Source organism: Elephas maximus, chromosome 20 (genome assembly GCF_024166365.1).
Source record: "Elephas maximus indicus isolate mEleMax1 chromosome 20, mEleMax1 primary haplotype, whole genome shotgun sequence".
NCBI lineage: Eukaryota > Metazoa > Chordata > Mammalia > Proboscidea > Elephantidae > Elephas > Elephas maximus.
Window position 1 is genome coordinate 26,132,171 of NC_064838.1, and position 21,429 is coordinate 26,153,599.

At 37.7% G+C, this 21,429-nt stretch overlaps 1 protein-coding gene across 2 annotated transcripts in view; it reads left to right on the top strand.

Annotated features, from left to right (window-relative positions):
• CNTN4 (contactin 4) overlaps positions 1–21,429 on the top strand; it is a 1,107,632-nt gene that overhangs the window by 143,204 nt on the left and 942,999 nt on the right. The window contains exon 2 of one of the 2 annotated variants that reach the window (XM_049862391.1): positions 15,622–15,662. The exons of the other annotated variant lie outside the window; for it this stretch is intronic. The gene's annotated coding sequence lies outside the window, so the exon portion shown is untranslated. The remainder of the gene's footprint in view (positions 1–15,621; positions 15,663–21,429) is intronic. 2 annotated transcript variants of the gene reach the window in all.

Here is a 21,429-nt window from a genome sequence, read left to right on the forward strand (position 1 = left end):
TGGTGAGACTTCGTCTCACGTACTTTGAATGTGTTATCACAAGGGACCAGTCCCTGGAGAAGAACATCATGCATGGTAAAGTAGAGGGTCATTGAAAAAGAGGAAGACCACAGTGAGATGGACTGACACAGTGGCTGGAACAATTGGCTCAGACACAGCAACAATTGTGGGGATGGTACAGGACTAGGCAGTGTTTCTTTAGTACACAGGATTGCTGTGAGTTGGAACTGAGTAGATGACAGCTAACAACAGGCAGTTTTTACTTTTATGAAATGTGTGATTGAGGCCTATTGTTAGTAATCTGTTTGCATACTGAAAATTTGGTCAATGGACACCTGTTAGGAGAATTCAAACTACCCAGGCTTGGCAGTTCTAGCCGCTACCATTACATTTGTAAACTAAATGAGGGTCAGACTGAACCGTTTTGAGATATGACAATTATTAAACGTATACCCACAGAAACCCTGAAGGGATGCTGTGTATTGATGGGCTTTTATTTTCACATACCAGATTCTTAACTAATCCAGGACCAAATTCCACTGTTGACTCTTCACTCAGTAAAATCATATGAATATTGAGTGTTTTATTGCCAATAGATGGCATTCTTGAATAGAAACATTATGCACTGTAACTCCACCTGGTGGCCTCCACATAACCTTTTAAGTGATCGATTAAAAAGCCTTTGCCTCCCACCTCCTCCGCCCCCTTTTTAATCCCCAGTCTTATTGATGTGTTCTGAATTCTCCCTCATGGCTGTATCCATTAACTACTATATAGATGAGTTTTTTGAACTAAGCATGTGCAGTTTACCATGTAGTACCTGGCATTGTAATAATATCACATAACTTAAGGTTATATCCAGTGACTGAGAACAGGGGTAGATGCCTTGGGTAATGAAATCTTTCAGAATCTTTAGACCATTTTCAGGGTGCTTATTTCAGTGCCTTCCTCAATGTGCCTCTTAACAGAGAAGCAGTATGATAGGATCATCCCAGAAATCATAGCTGTGGTCTCTTGCAGGGATTTGGAGATCATCTCACTCGCTTTCCTAATTTTGCAGATGAAGCAGCTCATCTTAGATAAATTCTTTGGCCGACAAAGTTACTGGAAAAGTCAGAACACCCTAATTTAAGCCTAGTGAGTTCTGCTTTCTCAAAAGTATCCAGGCACTGTTTGAATGAGAAAGCAAAATACACAGCAAAAGATAGAGGAAAAACAAAGAAAACCGCTTGGAAAATACACCCGGCATAATTATTATTGGCAATATTTCCTTATCATTCCAGCTTTTCCAGATGCCTCCTAGCTCTGTTTGGTATCTAATAAGTTATCTTTGTTTTCAGTTGATAATTTGTCAGGTAGCTTCTGCGTTCTAAAATGGCGACGTACCATCTGCAAAGAAAACCAGTAATGGATATGCATTAAAGAGTCTGCATTACATCTGGCTAAGACCCACAAACTTCATCCGCTTGTGGGGTTTCTCCATTTTCTGCCTTTTATAAGGGACTACTTATCAGGTGTGCCTTTTATTCCAGACCAGGAAATCTTTCACAGGGATTTGTGTTGATGTATCTGATAAGAAAATTCATTAAATGCATTTTTATGGAGCTGATAAGATTGGGAGCAATACCTAGAGTTAGGAAGAGGTAAGATTATTTTCTTTAGCATAAGGCAGATGGGTTGTTGATTGCCTGTGTCATAAAGAAATGTTATTTTAATCTTTATCATTTACTTCAAAACAGACTTGATCAGTTTATCAGTGTGGTGTTCCCCACAAAGAACCTCTTGCTCCTGACATTTTTTTTCCTTCTCCCTTTCTGTTGCTTAGCCAATAGTAGCCATCTCTCTGCTAGAGACCTGTGATTGCATTTCAGTATGGTCTCACTTACAAAAGATTCAGGTTATGCTAGTGAAGACCACATACTTGTATTTCTTGTTACTTGAAGTAATGACAAAAATGATTCACTTTTTCTGAGCATTATTGCCCTGAGAATATTTTTTCTAAGGATAAAAGGCCATAGTTTTTTGGAAATACTGAGTTCTCATTTATCTTGGCTTATCTGTGCTATCGATAAGATCTGCTGTCTCAGAACTCACTCAGAAGTAACAAAAGAACAAAGTGGCAGAGAAGACAGCTATGTCTATAAATTTCAGAGATAAAAAGGAATTATTTTTGTCTGTTCTACTTCTCTGTTGAATAGAATTTGAATTGAATGATTATTATGAACTGCTTGGGATTTAATGATGCCTACATTATCAGTTTGTACACTTACCCAGGTGTGAAGGATTATGCATACCGGGATAACCTGAAAGCTATTTAGATTAGGCAGCTTATTACTACAGAAGTTATCTTAGATGAAGTAACACACACAGAACCGTGAATGTCTATCTAGGAAGAAAATAGCTCAGCCTACTTTTCAATGTGTTACAGAATATATTTAATAGAAAACTGTTGAAATTTGGAAGAAATTAAAACTCATCCTGTATCTTTTTATGTTTCTCCTTTTTATTAATTTCTATCATTGTTTTGTTAATTTGTGAACCCTTCTACATGCTTAAAATAATATTTATCCCTGATGAAAATAGAATAAAGTCTGTTAACTTGTCGGTAAGATGAGCTTTGCTATCCTGTATGATAAACACATGATGTATTATTTGAGTCACATTTTTTATTAGATTCCAAAGACATAACATTAGTGTAACGAATGTGATCAGAACAAACATAATATAGAGAAAACAAAGAATTATAAAAACTGAGCATCATCATTGAAAGTGTGCATAAAGGCAGTTAACATGGAGAATTTCTATTATACTTCTTAACTTTTCATCATTCTGAAAGTGAAACTAAACAAAAAGTTATAAGAGAAATAGCAATTAAATATTTATACAAATACTATAAATGAACAATGTGCATATGAATATTTACATTTTTATTGTAGCACAGCATTTACCAATTCAGTATTTTTTCTTTATTTTTTCAAGATTTTTATTTTTTTAATTTTATTTATTTTGTTGTTGTTGAGAATATACACAGCAAAAACATAACACCGATTCAACAGTTTGTACATGTACAGTTCAGTGACATTGATTACATACTTTGAGTTGTGCTATCCTTCTCACCCTCCTTTTCTGAGTTGTTCCTCCTCCATTAATATGACCTCACTGTCTTCAAAAGTTCCTATCTAATCTCTCTCGTTGCTGTTGTCAGTTTGATCCAATATAGATAGTTCTTAACAGAGCATAATGCTCAAGACAGACACTTATTACTAGTTAAGCCAAATTATTGTTTGGTTTTAAGAAAAGTTCAGGGGATATTTTTGGCTGAAGGTTTAAAGCTTATCTCAGGGCTGTAGTTTCAGGGATTCATCTAGCCTTCATGGCTCCAGAAAGTCTGCAGTCCATGAGAATTTGAAATTCTGTTCTGCACTTTTCCCCTTTTGATCGGGATTCTTCATGGACTCTTTGATCAAAATGTTCAATAATGGTAGCTGGCTATTATCCAGTTTTTCTAGTCTCATGGCAAAGGTAGCAATTGCTTCATAGAGGCAATTAGCCACACATTCCATATCCTCCTCTTGTTCCTGGCTCTCCTTCTTCCTCTGTTGATCCAGGTGAATAGAGACCAATTGTTGTGCCTTGGATGGCCTCTTGCAAGCTTTTAAGACCCCAGGAGCTATGCAGCAATCTAGGAGATAGAACAGAAGTACTAAACATGATAGTAGGCCAGTTAACTGGGACGTCCCATGAAACCACAACCCTAAACCTCCAAACCGAGGAACCAGATCCCATGAGGTGTTCGGTTGTACATAAGCAGCCTCAGCAGCTACTCTTTTTTTTCTCATTGTTGTAAGTTTATCTATCACACAACTTTTGCCAATTCGACTTTTTATAGGTGTGCAACTTATTGACAGCAGTTATAATAATTGGCTGTGCAGCACTACCCTTAATTCATGAAATACATGGTGTATTTTGATGAATGGTTATTATGCCTACCAAGGAGCCCTGGTGGTGCAGTGGTTAAGAGTTCGGCAGCTAACCAAAGGTCCGCGATTTGAACTCACCAGCCGCTCCTTGGAAACCCTGTGGGGCAGTTCTGCTCTGTCCTGTAGGGTTGCTGTGAGTTGAAATTGACTCATTGGCAATGGATTTTTTTTTTTTGTATGTTTACCAAAGGACAAGATTTTAATAAAATACCCTCATTAGATTTTAAACTTTGATGACTTAGAAGCCACAGGAACATCTAGTACATGTGTGTTCTTAGACTTATTTATTTTCATACACATTCACTCAACACCCAGTGACCACTATGAGAGAAGCATTGTTTCAGGTGATAGAATACAAATACCAGGCATGATTGGCCTATCTTCATGGAAATTACAGATGGGGGAAGGGAGATATAGCAGTAGAATAGTCTTTAAAATTTAGTGCAGGAAATGTGATAGGAGATGCAGTGAGCCATCTTAATTTAGTGGAGAAGCGTTCAGGAAGTTGTGTTTTGAAGAATGTTTAGCGAGTGCTTTTTATAAGGTATTGTGAATTGTGTACAGTGTTGTGAAAATACAGTGCAATGACAACATAATCATGATGAAATTATAGAGTGGTCTCATTGGAAGCACTTGTCAGGTTTTCATCATCTTGATCACTGCGCAAGCACTGTGATTTAGCAGGAAGCATACAGGAGGTAGAAACCTTGGTGGCATAGTGCTTAAGAGCAGTGACTGCTAACCAAATTGTCGGCAGTTCAAATCCACCAGGTGCTCCTTAGAAACTCTATGGGGTGGTTCTACTCTGTTCTCATAGGGTTGCTATGAGTCAGAATCAACTTGACAGCAATGGGTTTGGTTTGGTTTGGTTTATATAGGAGGTGGAGATAGGTGGTCCCATTCTGTGGTTATTAGTAGTGCAACCAAAGGCCAAATACTGAGCCTCTCTTATCCAGCTCCCTTCACTGAGAACTGAGGATAATACCTGTGTATGTTCTACAAAAGTTTGACATAATGTCCAAACAAGATCGTGGGTCTGGAAACATATTTTAAATTGAAAAGTTCTTTAAAATTCAACTGCCCGGAGACGGGGCCAAGATGGCGGAGTAGTCAGAAGCTTCTGGTGAACCGTCTTACAACAAAGGCCCCCAAAAAACCAAGTGAAACAAGTGCATTTATGAAAAGCTAGAAGCCCTGAACGTCAAAGGCAAAGTTAGAAAACGGACTGAGTGGCAGAGGGAGGGAGAGATGGTTCAGAAGCAGAGAGGAATTGCCAGACCTGAATCGCTGGGAACCCTCAGGCTGTGGTGGGCTGGTGGTAGCATTCGACTGCAGATTGCTCAGGAAGAAACAGCCAGCTGCACAGCCTCCACGTACCTCTGGATCCAGAAAAGAACAGCGTTCTTGGCAAAAACTAAGTACTTGTGTATATTTTACTGTGGCTCCAGCCCCCAAGGTGGCTTAAGTGGCTTTTGATTTCCTTGGGCCTGAGATAAGGCCTGTGGCATGTCCTGAGCCATTCTCCCAGCCTTGGAGAAGGAATAAATTCAGAACTGGGGAAAAGATAATCTGCCAGCACCACTCACTAACCTGGGGAGCTCAGGACAGAAGTGGCTCCTATCTAGGCATAAACGACCCATGGATTTTAATTACTTTCCCCCCTGTATGGACCTGTGTGGGCCTATTTCAGGAGAATAGGCCCCTGTTGGCAGGCTGCAACAGTTTCAGCTGTGCGGTGGAGAGGTGAGTATTTGATGTTTGACACTGCTTTGCCTATTAAACAGGGTCCTCATTTACCCACATCAGGGGCATAAGGACGGGTGGCTCCACTCAGGTCCCCCATCCACCCACGACAGAGGTCCAAGGATAACTGGTACCTCCAACCTTTTACAACCAAAAGCATTGGGTGTACAAGGTCCGTATGCAGAACCTGCCCACCTGTGCTCTCTAGGGAACAGGGATGTGCTTTCCTCACAGGCACTCGGGGGATGGTTGTCAGACCCCTGCCTTGTTCAGAGCATGACCCCCTGCAGCAAGCAGATACTGGTACCTACACAAATCACCCCTGCCCCTCTAAGACTGTAGGACAGAGCCTGTACCCCACACTTGACCAACTACCCAGGCATCTGAGCTGAATTCATACAAGAAAAGTGAATGGACTGCTAGACTCCTATACCTGGTAACAGCTCTAGCGATTTGGTGATAGGACGTTAGAGCTTCAGAGGTGAAAATAATCAAGGTATCTCACTCAAGCAACCTATTTGGACATATCAAAATAAAACAAAGCAAGGAGATAAGGTATAGTAAGCAAACACATAATAAACTAATACAATAACTTATAGATGACTCAGAAACAACAATCAATATTAAGTCACATAAAGAAGCAGACCATAATCACTTCAACAAACTCTCAAAAGAAGAATCAAGGCATCTTCTGGATGAAGGTACCTTTCTGTAATTACCAGATGCAGAATACAAAAGATTAATATACAGAACTCTTTAAGACACACCAAGAATGGGATCAGGAAAGAGATCAGGCACTACAGAGAACAAGCCAAGGAACACACAGATAAAGTAGTTGAAGAAATTAAAAAGGTTTTTCAAGAACATAATGAAAAATTTAATAAGCTGGAAAAACCCATAGACAGCAATGAGAAATTCAGAAGATTAACAATAAAATTACAGAATTAGGCAACTCAATATAGTCAGAGGAACAGAATGGAGCAACTGGAAGGCAGAATTGGTGAACTTAAAGATAAAGCACTTGGCACCAATATATTTGAAGAAAAATTAGATAAAAGAATTAAAAAAAATGAAGAAACCCTAAGAATCATGTGAGACTCTATGAAGAGAAATAACCTACGAGCGATTGGAGTACCAGAACAGGGAGGGATAACAAAAAATACAGAGAGAATTGTTGAAGATTTGTTGGCAAAAAACTACCCTGATATCATGAAAGATGAGAAGTATCTGTCCAAGATGCCCATCAAACCCCAACATAATGTACATCTTAAAAGAAAGTCACTAAGACATATTATTATCAAACTTGCCAAAACCAAAGATAAAGAGAGAATTTTAAGAGTACGTAGGGATAAAGGAAAAGTCACCTACAAAGGACAGTCAATAAGAATAAGCTCGGACTACTAAACCATGCAGGCAAGAAGGCAATGGAGTAACTTATATAAAGGATTGAAGGAAAAAAATTGCCAGCCAAAAATCATATATCCAGCAAAACTGTGTCTCAAATACAAAGGTGAAATTGGAACATTTCCAGATTAACAGAAGTTTAGAGAATTCTTAAAAAGCAAACCAAACCTACAAGAAATACTGAAGGGAGTTCTCTGGTTAGAAAATCAATAATATCAGATATCAACCCAAGGCTAGAACAATGGACAGAGCAATTAGATGTCAGCCCAGATAGGGAAATCACAAAAATAAAACAAGATAAAAAATGCTTAAAACAGGGAAACAGTGATGTCATCATGTAAGACAACATTAAAACAATAAAGAGGGACTGAGAAATGTAGTCATAGATCTTTCATATAGAGAGGAAGACAAGGCGATATAAAGAAATAAAAGTTAGGTTTAACCTTAGAAAAATATTAAGGTAACTACAAAGGAGACTAACTATCCTACTCATCAAAATAAAATACAAGAAAAAAATAGAGACTCAGCAGAAACAAAATCAGCTACAACGAAAAAGAGGAAAGGACAATATACAAAGATAAACTACTCAGCACAAAACTTAGGTGGTAAAACGAAACTGTCAACAACATACAAAAAAAAGACATCAAAATGACAGCACTAAACTCATACCTATACATAATTACGATGAATGTAAATGGGCTAAATGCACCAATAAAGAGAGAGAGTGGCAGAATGGATAAAAAAAAACACGATCTGTCTATATGCTGCCTACAAGAGACACACCTTCGACTTAGAGACACAAACAAACTAAAGCTGAAAGGCTGGAAAAGAATATATCAAGGAAACAACAATCAAAAAAAAGCAGGAGTGGCAATATTAATTTCTGACAAAATAGACTTTAAAGTTAAATCCACCCCAAAGGATTAGGAAGGACACTATATAATGAGTAAAAGGACAGTATACCAGGAGGATATAACCATATTAAATACTTATACACCCAATGACAGGGCTGCAAGATACATAAAACAAACTAGCAGCGTTGAAAAGTGAGATAGACAACTCCACAACTATAGCAGGAGGTGTCAACACACCATTTTTGGTGAAGGACAAGACATCCAGAAAAAAGCTCGGTAAAGACGCGGAAGATCTAAATGCCACAATCAACTAACCTGACCTTATAGACATATACAGAACACTCCACCCAACAGCAGCTAAGTATGCTTTCTTTTCCAACGCAGAGAGAACATTCTCTAGAACAGACCATATATTACGTCATAAAGCAAGCCTTAGCAGAATCCAAAACATCAAAATATTACAAAGCATCTTCTCTGACCCTAAGGCCAAAAAAGTAGAAATCGATTAACAGAAAAAGCAGGGAAAAGAAATCAAACACTTGGAAACTGGGCAATACTCTGCTCAGAAACAACTGCGTTATAGAAGAAATGAAGGATGGAATAAAGAAATTCATAGAATCCAATGAAAATGAAAACACTTCCTGTCAGAACCTTTGGGACACAGCAAAAGCAGTGCTTAGAGGTTAATTTATATCAATAAATGCACACATCCAAAAAGAAGAAAGGGTCAAAATAAAAAAATATTATCCATACAAATTGAACAAATATAAAGAGAGCAACAAGAGAAATGCTCAGGCACCAGAAGGAAACAAATAATAAAAATTAGAGCAGAATTAAATGAAATAGAAAACAGAAAAACAATTGAAAGAGTTAACAAGACCAAAAGCTGGTTCTTTGAAAAAATCAACAAAATTGATAAACCATTGGCCAAATTGACAAAAGAAAAACAAGAGAGGAAGCAAATAACCTGAATAAGAAATGAGATGGGCAATATTACAACAGACCCAGCTGAAATTAAAAGGATCGTATCAGGTTACTACGAAAAATTGTATTCTAACAAATTTGAAAACCTAGAAGAAATGGATGGATTTCTAGAAACACACTACCTACCTAAACTAACACAGACAGAGATAGAACAACTAAATAGACCTATAACAAAAGAAGAGATTGAGAAGGTAATTTAAAAAGTCCCAACAAAATAAAGCCCTGGCCTGGATGGCTTCATTGGAGAGTCCTGCCAAACTTTCAGAGAAGAGTTAACACCACTACTACTAAAGGTATTTCAGAGCATAGAAAAGGACAGAATACTCCCAAACTCATTCTATGAAGCCAGACTATCCCTGATACCAAAACCAGGTAAAGACGCCACACACAAAAAAAGAAAATTACTTACCTATATTCCTCATGAACTTAGATGCCCAAATCCTCAACAAAATTCTAGCCAATAGAATTCAGCAACATATCAAAAAAATAATTCACCATGACCAAGTGGGATTCATACCAGGTATGCAGGGATAGTTCAACATTAGAAAAGCAGTTAATGTAATCCATCATATAAATAAAACCAAAGACAAGAACCACATGATCTTATCAATTGATTCAGGAAAGGCATCTGACAAAGTTCAACACCCATTCATGATAAAAACTCTCAGCAAAATAGGAATGGAAGAAAAATTCCTCAGCATAATAAAGGGCGAACAGCCAACATCATCCTAAATGGAGAGAGTCTGAAAGCATTTTCCTTGAGATAGGGAACCAGACAAGGACGACATTTATTACTGCTCTTATTCAACCTTGTGCTTCAGGTCCGAGCCAGAGCAATTAGGCTAGATAAAGAAATAAAGGGCATCCAGATTGGTAAGGAAGAAGTAAAACTATCTATTTGCATATGACATGATCTTATACACAGAAAACCCTAAAGAATTCTCAAGAAAACTACTGAAACTAATAGAAGAGTTCAGCAGATTATCAGGATACAAGATAAACCAAAAAAACCAAACCCACTGCCGTCGAGTCGATTCCGACTCATAGCGACCCTATTCATAGCGACCCTATAGGACAGAGTAGAACTGCCCCATAGGATTTCCAAGGAGCGCCTGGTGTATTTGAACTGCCAACCTCTTGATTAGCAGCTATAGCACTTAACCACTACACCACCAGGGTTTCTGGATACAAGATAAACATACAAAAATCAGTTGGATTCCTCTATACCAACAAAAAGGACATTGAAGAGGAAATCACCAAATCAATACCATTTACAATAGCCCCCAAGAAGATAAAATATTTAGGAATAAATCTTACAAGAGACATAAAAGATTATACAAAGAAAACTACAAGACACTACTGCAAGGGAGCAAAAGAGACCTCCGTTAGTTGAAAAATATACCTTGCTCATGGATAAGAAGACTTAATATTGTAAAAATGTCTATTCTACCAAAAGCCATGTATAGATACAACGCAATTCCAATCCAAATTGCAATGACATTTTTTAATGAGATGGAGAAACAAATCACCAACTTCATATGGAAGGGAAAGAGGCCTCGTATAAGCAAAGCATTACTGAAAAAGAAGAACAAAGTGGGAGGCCTCACTTTACCTGATTTTGGAACCTATTATACCACCACAGTAGTCAAAACAGCCTGGTACAACAACAGGTACATAGACCAATGGAACAGAATTGATAATCCAGACATAAATCCATCCACATGTGAGCAGCTGATATTTGACAAAGGCCCAACGCCAGTTAAATGGGGAAAAGTCAGTCTGTCTAACAAATGTTGCTGTCATAATAATATCATCTGCAAAAAAATGAAACAATACCCATACATCACACCATGCACAAAGACTAACTTAAAATGGATCACAGACCTAAATATAAAATCTAAAATTATAAAGATCATGGAAGATAAAATAGAAACAATGCTAGGAGCCCTAATACATGGCGTAAACTCTATACAAAACATTACTAACAACGCAGAAGAGAAACTAGATAATTGGGAGCTCCTAAAAATCAAACACCTATGCTCATCCAAAGACTTCAGCAAAAGAGTAAAAAGATTATCTACAGACTGGGAAAAAGTTTTTAGGTATGACTTTTCCGATCAGCGTCTGATCTCCCAAATCTTCATGATACTGCAAAAATTCAACTACAAAAAGACAAATAACCCAATTAAAAAATGGGCAAAGGATATGAACAGACACTTCACTAAAGAAGACATTCAGGAAGCTAACAGATACATGAGGAAATGCTCACCATCATTAGCCCTTAGATAAATGCAAATCAAAACTACCATGAGATCCCATCTCAACTCCAATGAGGCTGGCATTAATCTAAAAAACACAATAAATGTTAAAAAGCTAGAAATAGAGCTACCATACGATCCAGCAATCCCACTTGTTGTAATATATCCTAGAGAAATAAGAGCCTTTACACGAACAGATATATGCACACCCATGTTCTTTGCAGCATTGTTTACAATAGCAAAAAGATGGAAGCAACCAAGGTGCCCATCAATGGATGATTGGATAAATGAATTATGGTATATTCAAACGGTGGAATACTACACATTGATAACAATCATGAATCTGTGAAACATTTCATAACATGGAGGAATCTGGAAGGCATTATGCTGAGCGAAATTAGTCAGTTGTAAAAGGACAAATATTTTATGAGACCACTATTGTAAGAGTCAAAAAATAGTGTAAACAGAGAAGAAAATATTCTTTGATGGCTACAAGAGTGGGGAGGGAGGGAGGGAGAGGGGTTTTCACTAATTAGGTAGTAGATAAGAACTATTTTAGGTAAAGGACAAGAAAACACACAATACAGGAGAGGCCAGCACAGCTGGACTAAACCAAAAGCAAAAAAGTTTCTTGAATGAAATAAATGCTTCGAAGGCCAGTGTAGCAGGGGCGGGGGTTTGGAGACCATGGTTTCAGTGAACATATAAGTCAATTGGCATAATAAAATCTATTAAGAAAACATTCTACATCCCACTTCGGAGAGTGGCGTCTGGAATCCTAAACGCTAGCAGGTGACCACCTAAGATGCATCAATTGGTCAACCCACCTGGACCAAAGGAGAATGAAGAAAACCAAGGACACAAGGTAATTATGAGCGTAAGAGACAGAAACGGCCACATAAACCAGAGACTACATCAGCCTGAGACCAGAAGAACTAGATGGTGCCTGGCTCCCACCGATGACTGCCCTGACAGGGAACACAACATAGAACCACTGAAGGAGCAGGAGAGCAGTCAGATGCAGACCTCAAATTCTCATGAAAAGACCAGATGTAATGGTCTGATTGAGACTAGAAGGACCCTAGAGGTCATGGTCCCCAGACCATGCCCAAGACAGGAACCATTCCCAAAGCCACCTCTTCAGACAGGGATTGGATTGGACTATGGGATAGGAAATGATACTGGTGAAGAGTGAGCTTCTTGAATCAGGTGGACACATGAGACTATCTGGGCAGCTCCTGTCTGGATGGGAGATGAGAGGGCAGAGGGGGTCAGAAGCTGGCCAAATGGACATGAAAATAGAGAGTGGAAAGGAGTGTGCTTTCTCATTAGAGGGAGAGCAGCTAGGAGTGTATAGCAAGGAGTATATAAAATTTTGTACGGGAGACTGACTTGATTTGTAAACTTTCACTGAAAGCACAAAAAAAAAAAAAAAAAAAAAGGGCCAGGAGCTGAGTGTGTCCTTTGGACTCAGAGTCCCTTCACTGAAAAGCTCCTAGACAGGGGAAGATTGATGACAAGGACCTTGCCCCAGTATGAACAGAGAGAGAAAGCCTTCCTCTGGAGTTGGTGACCTGAATTCAGACTTCTAGTGTCCTAGACTGAGAGAGAATCACCTTCTGTTTGTTAAAGCCAACCACTTGTGGTATTTCTGTTATGGTAGCATTAGATAACTAAGAAACTGGGCAATGCGGGGATTTATAGGACATTTAAAGACTGTTTGTCTTTTTTCCAATGACTAATGGGAAGACACTGAAAGGTTAAAGAGGGCTGGGGAAGGGCTGCTCTTCTTGGGCTAATTCATTTATTTACTGTCACACACATCCACTCAACATCCAGTTGAGGTAGGAAAAGGACAGCTGGGACCAGGAGTGAATGGCATGAGAAAGCTCTCACTGATATTTCACCTGAGAGATGATGGTACGATGGGGAGATGTGATGAAGACAGAGAAATGTGGATGAAGTGAAATTGTCTAGACTTAGTGGTGAATTGGCTATGGGGGATGAGGGAGAGGAAGGTGTGTCTTTCTGGATTTCACAGTTGGATGAATTGTCTTGGTGCTGTTTTTTGCCAATAGTAGAAGTGGACCATTTGTTGTTGTTGTTAGGTGCTGTCAAGTCAGTTCCAATTCATTGCAACCCTATGTACAATAGAACAAAACACTGCCTGGTCCTATGCCATCCTCACAATCATTGTTATGCTTGAGCCCATTGTTGCAGCCACTATGTCAATCCATTTCGTTGTCACTGACTCTCTACCAAGTATGATGGACCATTTCGGGGGGGAAGAATTGGTATAGAACTTTCTGAATGGTGCAGTTAACATGGGAAAGGTTGATGGTTCCAGTTCACCCAGAGGTGCCTCAGAAGAAACAGGTGGCGATCTACTTTTGAAAAATCAGCCACAGAAGACCCTGTGGAGCAATTCTAGTCTGACACACAGGGGGTTGCCGTGAGCCTGAATTGATCTGACAGCAGCTGGTTTTGGTTTTGCTATAGAAAGCCATGTGTTTGCATTCAAACATGTTGAGTTTGAGATGCCTTTGAAGTATCCAAATGGAGATGCCAGGTGGCTACTTGGCTGCATGTGTGTAGAGCTCACGGAAGAGTCTGATGACAAAACATGGGAGTAACAAAAATGAAAATATTCATATACTTTAAGTCCAAACTACTTTATCATCAGTATCACCTTGAGATTTAATTTAGAAAGGTGTAATATAAAATTTTTGAGGGTATGAGAAGATGGAGATTTGAAAATCTTGGATTACACTAATACCATTTAAAATCCTCAATAATTTTAACTTAATGTTTTTAAAAGTTAGATTTCAGGTTTTTAAAACTGAGATATTTTAAAATATGCTTTTATTCTGCTCTAAAAATCTGACAGTGATTCTAAAGAAATGATAATAAGGGAGCTGTTTTCATGTAGTTTTACGTTATTAGGTACTGTTGAGTCAGTTCCAACTCACAGCAACACTGTGTACAATGGCACGAAACACTGCCCCGTCCTGCGCTGTCCTTACAATTGTTGCTATGTTTGAGCCCATTGTTGCACCTGCTGTGTCAATCTATCTCATTGAGGGTCTTCCTCTTTTTCGATGACTGTCTTTATCAAGCATGATGTCCTTCTCCAGGGTCTGGTCCCTCCTCATAACATGTCCAAAGTACATGAGACCAGGCTTCACCATCCTCGCTTCTATGGGGCATTCTGGTTGTACTTCTTGCAAAACAGGTTTGTTTGTACTTCTGGCAGTTCCTGGTATATTCAGCATTCTCCCACATCATAATTCAAAGGCATCGACTCTCCTTTGTTGTTTCCTATTCATTGTCTAGCTTTCACATACGTATGAGGCGATTGAAAATACCATGGCTTGAATCAGTGCATCTTAGTCCTCAAAGTGACACCTGTGCTTTTTAACACTTTAAAGAGGTCTCTTGCAGCCGATTTGCCCAATGCGATATGTTGTTTGATTTTTTGACTGCTGCTTCCATGGGTGTTGATTGTAGTTCCAAGTAAAATGAAATCCTTGACAACTTCAGTATTTTCTCTGTTTATCATGATGTCGCTTTGTTTTCTTTATGTTGAGGGTATAATCCATACAGAAGGCTATAGTCTTTGATCTTCATCAGTAAGTGCTTCAAGTCCTCTTCACTTTGAGCAAGCAAGGTTGTGTCATTGGCATAACGCAGGTTGTTAATGAGTCTTCCTCCAATCTTGATATTGCATTCTTTTTCATATAGTCCAGCTTCTCAGATTATATGCTGAACATACATGTATAAAATATAGTAAATATCTAATGTAATAACTATATGTAGATACTATGTGATATGTTGTTGTTGTGCTGTCAGTTTGATTCCATCACATAGTGACCCTGTATGAAAGAGTAGAATTGCCCCATAGGATTTCCTAGGCTGTAGTCCTACCCGGAGCAGATGTAGTTAATAAGGAATGGAAGGAATGCATATTAATTGTTGCTTTTTATGGCCTTATGAAATTTATCTTTTAATTTCAAGTAAGACAGTTCTGACTTTCATATGAAGTTCTGACTTTCATATCCTTCATTTTACTTATTTGAACATAGTACAGTATTTGTATCTCTTGCTTATTTCAGATATTTAGATATAAATCAGCCTATAGGCCTTTTTCTTACAGATTCACCATGACGATTTTCTTGCTCATCAGGATAAATTAATCACACGGATTAAGGGACATCATGATAAAATCAGGTCCTCTGTAATTCAGTGGGAAAGGCTTTTCCTAACATCACTTGCCATTGAGACTTGGCGAATAGTAATCTATTTTCTAAAACTAGCAATATAACGGACGGCAGTGACTGGTAAAAAAAAAAAAAAAGATTTATGCTTTATTCTAAAATCTTTCCATTTCTTTATGTGTAGGTGATATGCAGTTGAACTTGAGATGAATATCGTATTTGGGGGTATGTATGTAAAAAAAATTGTATTTTTTCCTATGTTTATTTAAATAAATATATAACATATAATAAATATCTAAATGTAATAAATATGTGTATATTCTATTTGATATGCTGCTGTTGTTGTGTGTCATCGAGTCCATTCCAACACATAGCTACTCTATATGACAGAGTAAAACTGCCCCATAGGGTTTCCTAGGCTGTAATCTTTATGGGAGCAAATGCCAGATCGTTTCTGCCTCAGAATGACTGGTGTGTTCCAATCACTGACCTTTACAGTTAGCAGGCGAGTGCTTAACCTTTGTGCAACCAGGGCTTCTTAATGATATATGTAAGTAATTTAAGAATTGTATAACAGTTCTGACTATTATTATTGATTGGGAACACTTTTCCTCATGACCTATAGAATTAACCTGTAGCCATATCTTACATAAAGACCATATACAGAGAACAGCAATGGATATTAAACTACAACAGGTGATTTTTAATGTACTACATAGCCCACAACATTCATTTGCAGAAAGGTTTTATTCTTACATGTCATTTCCTGGTATAGTTTTAAATTGTAGATTTTTCAAAATATAAAATTTAACTAATTAAATTTCTTATCTGATTTGCTACGTATAATATGCAGTGCATTTAATAGTATTCCTTCAGCTATTTATTTGACTGTAAATATTTGGTGCTTTTCATAAAATTTATATTTTTGCTATGTTTAATCCTAATATTGTCAAAATGTGTGTTCTGGAGCCTAACTTACCTAATTTACATGATTACTTTTAGTGATCAGTTTATTCTGTTTTTATTAGAAAAAACAATAAAAATATCATTAGCCACCATTTTGATTTTTCAGCCTAATAGTTTCCTGTTTTGGTCAAAACTCTGTCTTTACTCCTTCTGGCTTACTGTATATCGTATGCTGGAGAATCATCAGTTTGTTTATCAATTTAGTGTTAGAGATTCTGTGATTATAATGTTGCTTACTTTTGGTTACCCAATTGCAGATAATCCTGTGGCATTACTGAGTTTAATTTTGGGAAAGATCCTTAGCCTTAAAGGGGATTACTGACTATTTAAGAATGATTAATTAATCCGTACAAATTAAATCCCAGCTATACTAATGCCTGTCTAAGCTACAGACAGACAGACACACAGGCACACATAAACACTCAACCCGTAGCAGAAGTGGCCGAATAGTACTCGGGATGGTATCCTGAGGTCTAAGTAGCTGTGCCAGAGGTTCTGCAGTGCAGCCTTTCAGGACTGATCCTAACTCTTGTTAGCTATGGGATCTTGGCAGTTCAGTTTCTTTATGGCTCAATTTCCTCATTTATGTAATTAGTAGGCTGGGTCACGTTATTTCTTAGGTCCTCTTTGTCTCCAAAATAGTGTGTTTTCGTACTTTAAAAAGGCTGTAGAGGTTATTGATTTTGTATTGGTAAGGCTTTTACTAATTGAGAAGTTACAGGGAACCAGGGAGAAAGGCACATTTATTTAGTGGATGATATATTTAAAAAGCCAAACCAGTTGCTGTTAAGTCTCTTGGCTCAGGGTGACCTCATGTGTGTCAGAATAGAACTGTGACTTACAGGGTTTTCAGTGGTTCAGTTTTCAGAAGTACATTGTTAGACCTTTCTTCCAAGGCACCTCTGGGTAGACTCAAACCATCAACCTTTCAGTTAGCAGCCAAACATGTTAACTTTTTGCACCACCTTAGAGACCCCTGGGTAATACATCCCAAAACCAAATCAAACCCATGGCCCTCAAATCAGTTCTGACTCATAGCGACCCTATAGGACACAGTAGAACTGCCCCACAGGGTTTCCAAGGCTGTAAATGTTTACGGAAGCAGACTGCCACATCTTTCTCATGTGGAGAGCCTGGTGGGTTTTAACCACCAAGATAGTACATTGGAAGGGTACAATTGATTCTTTGTTAAATCAGCAATTTTTTTTTTTTTTGCTGAATTTGTTGCGGAGGTGTGGATCTAGGAAGGCAGGCTTCCTCTCTGTAAACTTTTGCCCTACATGATATGCAGACTCAGGATTGACTCATTCTGAAAATCACTTTTTGTAAGTAACCTTCATAACCTTGTTAACTCAAGATTATCTTTTATCTGATTTCTCTTCCTGGTTGGGTTGCAGGCTGAAGACCATTAAAATATCTATTTTCTTAGTGGTTTCCTTTTCTAGATTTGAATAATTAACTTCCTTCTTCCAAGCTACTTACTTAGATGAAAGAATGTTATCTAAGAATGCTAATTTTAGTTTTCTTTTGTTTGAAATTGGAGAAATAAAGGCCCATAGGGTTTCCAAGGAGGAGCTAGTGGATTTGAACTGCTGACCTTTTAGTTAGCAGCGGAGCTCTTAACCACTGTGCCACCAAAGCTAATATGTTTAATCTCAGTAGTAACTCCTAATGCCATTTAGGAGCCCTGGTGGCATAGTGGAAACCCTGGTGGCATAGTGTTTAAGTGCTATGGCTGCTAACCAAAAGGTTAGCAGTTTGAATCCATAGAAACTCTTATCAGGCCGTTCTGCTCTGTCCTCTAGGGTTGCTATGAGTCGGAATTGATTTGTTGGCAATGGGTTTAGTTTTTTTTTTTTTTCTTTTTTTATTTGGTTTGGTAGTATAGTGGTTAAGAGCTTGGCTGCTAACCAGAAAGGTCAGCAGTTCAAATCCACCAGCTGCCCCTTCGAAACCCTGTGGGAGAGTTGCTATGAGTCGGAATTGACTCTATGACAATGGGTTAAAATGTAACATAATCTGGTATGAAAGATCTCAAAATTATTTTCAAGTACCTTTTATATTGTGGGATTAGATAACCTTTTGAAATATGTTACTTTCTTCCTTTCCATTTAAAAAAAATTATCTAAAGCGAGTCAATAATGGGAAAGAAACATTTAATTTGAGTATTGGGCTTACTGTGCATGGAGTGTTCTTTTATTGTTTCATCCACATATTATTTTAAGGTCTTTATTCCAGACATTGCAACAGCACTTATTAAATGACTACTGACTCACACTGGGGGGAATTGTGATGAATCAGGTCAAGAATCTACTAGCTCTCTAATGTTCTATGATTTTAATATATTTAATATATCTAGGCGAAAAATAATCAAGTAATGTTAATTTTATATGGTTCATCCTATATCTGAAAGCTTAGTTATGACATTGATTAGAAACCTACATACATCTATATCTATATATGTCTCTCTATTTATATTAACCCTGGTGGCTGTAGTGGTTAAGAGCTGTGGTTGCTAACCAAAAGGTTGGCAGTTCAAACCCACCAGGCACTCCTTGGAAATTCTGTGGGGCAGTTCTACTCTGTCCTTTAGGATTGCTAAAGGGTCACTGTAAGTTGGAATTGACTCCATGGCAATGGCTTTGTTTTTTTTTTTTTCTTTTTTGGTTTTTATATAAACTGTAAAAATGTTAATGACAAGAAGCAAAACTTAGTATTTTTCTGTTTTGTGAGACAAATCGCAGGCCTTACAGTTTGAAATCAATTTCATTGTTTTCTTTGCAGTTGCTACATAGCTGTTGAATATTTGCAGTAAGTTTTAATGACTAATGAAGTAGATGCTTGATTATATGCCATTAGTAAAAATATCTTTTTATGGCAAAGGGTAGTTTTCAGTATGACCTTGACACAACCAATATATAAATGTGTTATTTCCCTTCAAAAGAATGCAAATCAGTATAAACAATTTTAAGGGAAATATTTAAAAATAAACAATTATAATAATGGCTATTTTTGTCTGTTACTTATTGAAATTATCAGAATGTATAAATAGAACACCTAGATGTGCTCATTTTCAGAGGCCAGTATAATACTAATTAGAAAAGTTGTAAATATTATAATGATTTTAGTAAATTAATTTTATTTTCATTGCCTACATTTTATTGTTTAGTATGCCTGGCATTGAATAATAATGCCGATATTGAGAATATTCCTATGATAACGTCCTCATTTTTTTTTTTTTTTTACCATTGCTTCATCTTATAGTCCTGTACTTCTGCCATGTATTATCACTTGCCTTTAAAACTAATATTTGATTCTACCTCTCTGCCTTTTTTCATTTAGTTTCCTCTACCAGGGCTGCCCATTTCTTCCAATTCTTGTTGCTGTTAGTTGTCCTCAGTTCAGCTGTGAGTTATGATTACCCCATGAACAATAGAACAAAATATTGCCTGGTCCTGCGCCATCTTCAGGATCATTGGTGTGCCTCAGTCCATTTTTTGGCTACTGTATATTTTGAGTGCCTTTCAACCTAGGGGGCTCATCTTCCAGTACTGTGTCAAACTATGTTCTGTTGTGATCCATAGTTTTCACTGACTAAGTTTCAGAAACAGATCACCAGACCTTTCTTCTTAGTCTTTGTTAGTCTGGAAACTGCTGAAACCTGTCCACCATTGATGACCCTGCTGGTATTTGAAATACCAGTGGCATAGCTTCCAGCATCATAGCAACACAGAAGCCACCACAGTAAAACAAATTGACCGATGGGTGGTGGTCCAGTCCTTACTAGTCAAAATTCTACTTATCTTTCTATGTCTAGCTTAAATTTCTGCCTCTGCCACAAGGCCATCTCAGCTGCCTCAAAGTCAGAACTCTTTGCTGAAGGTCACTGCTATCAGTTTGTCCTTCCCCTGTTGCTTATCTAAAGCATGCTACCTTGTGCACCTCCCAGTTTGATTGTGTTCTTTGCTTTGGCAGAAATCATGCTTTTCCCAACTATCCAAGTTAGTTCCATTGAGTGAATTGTTTTTTAAAATTAAAACTATATACCAGACAAGGTAGTAGATGTTCAGGCTTGGTTTTTCCTGTGTGATACATTTGGAGCAAGGGGGCCAATTATTTCCACCTCTTTCTTTTCAAAGGATCTTGCTTATCCTTTTGCTTTCTGCCCTATTGGATAAGTCATCTCACAGCATCATTAATTTAACTTCAGTTCCTAAATGTTGAGAAATACAGGGGGAAAAAGAATCTGTCCATCTGCATGCATGGTCATAGGTATTGGGGGAGAAACCCTGAAAAATATATCCTGGTTTAGTAGGTACAGTTATTTAGAAAGGAATTATATGGGTAGTACTTATTTTATGAAGGATTAGGAAGAAATATTTGATATAAAAGATGATAGACATTTTTCTTTGATTATTTGTACCCTCTTCCCTTAATATCTATTTATTATTAGAAATAATGTTGCCAACTGTAATGGCCACAGTTTCATAGAGCTTACTATATGGGTTCACCAAAGTCATCTTAATTGATAACCATGTAATATGAGTTTGGTGGGACACGGGTTATGTACATTATTCAGATGTAGCCAAGTTATTTGTTTTCAATTACTGAATACTTTTTCAAATCTGATTATAAAATTTTAGAGTTTTTTATTGAATGCTAGTATAAATTTTAAGGTCTATGATTTTGTTGCACAATTCAAAGATAAAATGATATCTATAATCTAGAATGCAGTGTCATAGTTTACAAGGGTTGATTAGCTGTAGAGATTGTGGTCGGATTGCAAACATTATTTGTCACTCCTACACATTTTCCCCATTTTATAACAATATAACTATTCTGGTCAAAATGCCTGAACTGGAGCCCCAAGTCTCATCATTCCACAGTTCCTTATTCCTCTGAGCACAGGGATTGGGTGAGGAGTGGGCCTATGACCCTAAAAAAGGATCATCAGAGTATGGACATGGAGAGACAGGCACTCACTTTACAGGAAGATGGCTAATGCCCATATATGGAGGCTAAACCT